We start from the raw sequence: 3,340 nt of genomic DNA, 5'->3' as shown, positions 1-3,340 counted from the left end.
ATTTAAGGGATAGCAGTGGAAAGCATAGAAAGCAGACAGAACACCCACTTCACAGGCTGGAGCAAGAGCCGGACTGAGATCTTGTGTTGCTGCCTCACCTTTCCCTCGCTTTCACAGCCTCTCACAAAATCCAATGGATCACAGTTGTGAACTGAGCTTGTCCTCCCTGGCCAGATAATAAAAAAAAAAATCCACTTGAGAAGAGATCTGTGCTAACCGACAGACTCGAGGCACAAGAAAAATGACAGATCCTGGTGAAAATCCCAATTCTACAGACCTGTTTCTCAGTGGCAAACCTCCAAATTCTGCACTGCCTGCTTCCTCTACCTGCAAAATAACTTTCTGATTAATAAAATTCTTCTATCAGACATCACCCCCAGCTCTGGCTTGCTAATATTCCTGGAAAGTGTAGCCTTCCCCCACCCTTCAGTAAAAAAGCCATTTTACAATTTAAAAACTTCCCCAAACCTGTCACTTGATTCATCTGACTAATCAAAGGGAAGAGAATATGAAGTCGGGTCTACAGCCACACCCTTCTTCCACTTTCTTTGAAGACTATTCCCCATGCCTACTTTTGTCCTAGAGAAACCTGGTTTCATTCATTCAACTGTATTTACTGAGACTTTACTGTGTGCAGAACACTGTACTAAGCGCTTGGAAAGTACAGTTCAGCAACAGAGATAATCCCTATCCAACAATGGGCTCACAGTCTAGAAGCGGGGGAGACAGATGTCATAACAAATAAACAGGCATAGATAGCATCAATACAAATAAATAGAATTATAATATAAAATAAATGAAATAAATGATAAAATAAATAGGTTACTTTGAGCCCAAGGCCTCAAACTCTCCTTGGTTCCTTGGCAGCTTGTTTTGTGCAGGGAATGTGTGTGTTCATTGCTATATTACAGTCCCCTAAGTGCTTAGTACAGTGATCTGCACAAATTAAGCATTCAATAAATACCAGTAAATGAATGAGCTGACTTTTCCAGCAGTCCAGCTTCGATAGCGTAGTCTCCGAAACTCTGATCCTTTTGGAGCATATCATTCAGTTGACAGGATGTGATGCATTGCTTTTTCAAGCATTAAAGAGGGGAGAAGCTAGAGTACTGGGAGCCAATAATTAGGGATCCAAGCGCATAAATCCACCACATCCTGTGGCTTTCAATCCTCAATGTGTCATGCCTTGGCCAGGAATAATAATTGTGGAATTTGTTAATTGCTCACTATATGTCAAGCACTGTACTAAGCACTGTAAGCCCATCATTGGGCAGGGATCGTCTCTATCTGTTGCCGAATTGTACATTCCAAGTGCTTAGTACAGTGCTCTGCACATAGTAAGTGCTCAATAAATACTATTGAATGAATGAATGAATGAATGAATGAATGAATGAATGAAGGGAGCAGATACAAGATCATCTGTTCTCTCTGGGGCTCATAGTCTAAATCAGAGAGAGAAGAGATATTGAATCCCCATTCGGCCACCAACACGGCATCTGTTCCCATTCCTCCCCTAACCATCCGTCACCTTCAACCCCACCTTCCTGCTGCCAACAACTGGAGAAGTTGAGAATCAGCAAGTTCAAAGGCAAGGCAGGAGCAGAGACCCCTAAAGGGTTAAACAAATGCTTCAGTTTGTTCAAGGAAGACTCCTACATTACCCATGTTAAAACTCCAATTCTACCACGTCATTATCAGGCCCCAAATGGAACATATAGAATCTCAAGTGCATAGGTGACCTATTCCATTGGGCTTGAGGAATACACTTCAGAATGATCTGTCCCTTTCCCACCCAAATCCGACAGTTGATTTAATGCGCCCCAAGTTACCTCTATTGTTGTGTTGTTTGCATCTATTAGTACAGATGTTCCACGACTGATGTTAGAATAATCCAGATTCATCAAGTTGAATTCCACAGTCCAGTCCTGCTTCTGATTCCTTTACCATAGTTGGGAGATATATTTGGTTAGTTGATCTTTCTTCTTAAGTCATTTCTCCCACCTTCCAATTACTCATTTTCTTCCTGCCATTTCTGAATTATATCCCCTCTGCCCAGAAGGCTTGGCAGTGCCTTATAGTTTGAGGTTATTTTCCTCTGCAATCAGTCCTCTCCACACAGCGTAATTCGGGCTCCTCTCAAAGATGGATTAAAATGGCCAACATCACATCTGTGGCTTAAAAGCTCACCTAGTCTGCTTCCCTGGACCCTTCACTTCCTCTTTCCACTCTAACTGGGTACCCTGTAGAAAAAGACCTCCACAACTCAATCCTCAGGGAGCTGGATTCTACTCCTAAATGCATAAATAATTAGCAGGCTGTCCTTTTAGCAAATCACTTCACTTTCAGCACCTGTTTCCCTCCCTACAAAATGGGGGTAAAATCACCTGCCACTGGCAAAAGAGCCTAACTTATTTTTCAACAAAGGTTTATTTAAACAAAGATTAACACACATAACATAACAGGACCTTTAAACCCCTCTTTAACTTCTTTAAAGTTAGTGTTGAGGTCAGGTAGAAGCAAAATCTGAGCACTTTAAAGAGGGGTTCTTAAAAATGAGATTCTCCTGCAGAAGCTCCCTGTGCAAATACTACAGATATCATCTTGGAAAGTTAGTAATTAAATCAAGCATTTTCCTCCTGGCTCCCATGAGCCACAATGATCAGACAGTGTGGAGGATTACCTCTTGGAGAATCCCACTCATTGATCACACCTCTCTCCTTTTTATCCCATAGTCAACCTGCTTAGCTACAGGATGGTTTCCATGGATCAATCAGAGAAAAGAAAACCCCAGGGCCATTTTGGGCAGTGGCAACCAATCGGGTTCATTCCTAGCCAATCAGAAGAAAACATAAGGCCGTTATTATAACCTCACCCTTCAATCCCTCTGTATTCAATCCTGACAAAGTTTACAGCAGCTAATCATCACTGCTAAGACAAATACAGATTTCGTAACTATTTTTCAAACTGATTGTCCGTTTGACCCAGCCAGCGCAGGCTGCATAATAAATGTCAAAAAACATCATGGTGTTTGGGAATGATAGTCTTCATTTTTTAAAAAGTAAACTCTGTGAGTTATTTCCTTTCCACAAACAGCCCATTAGGCTGCTGCAAAGTCAGAATCCCAGGTTGCAAGCTTGTGTTGTAAAGTGAGTTGCTTTTCTCTATGAATCACTTTAGCTGCCTTAAAATCCATGGGGGAAAAATGTTCCAAATCCTTCCCAGTTGGCTAGCCAAGCCAGGCTTGCCCCTGACTTGGATGGCACCAAAATAATGAACAATTTGTTGTAAAATGGTCTCAGACGTCTCCCTAATTAGGGTTTTCTCATGGTTGGAGACGTAA

The 3,340-nt window shown here is 41.8% G+C and overlaps 1 long non-coding RNA gene across 1 annotated transcript; it reads right to left on the bottom strand.

Moving 5' to 3' along the window:
- LOC114811063 lies at positions 1–2,235 on the bottom strand. The gene is made up of 3 exons (XR_003758755.2): positions 1,830–2,235; positions 278–327; positions 1–166 (listed from the first exon to the last, which is right to left on the bottom strand). It is a non-coding gene; the product is annotated as an uncharacterized LOC114811063 (long non-coding RNA).
- Between the last annotated feature and the right edge of the window lie 1,105 nt (positions 2,236–3,340).

The sequence above is a fragment of the Ornithorhynchus anatinus genome, chromosome 4 (assembly GCF_004115215.2).
Source record: "Ornithorhynchus anatinus isolate Pmale09 chromosome 4, mOrnAna1.pri.v4, whole genome shotgun sequence".
Lineage (NCBI taxonomy): Eukaryota > Metazoa > Chordata > Mammalia > Monotremata > Ornithorhynchidae > Ornithorhynchus > Ornithorhynchus anatinus.
This window is presented reverse-complemented; position numbering and strand designations above follow the sequence as displayed.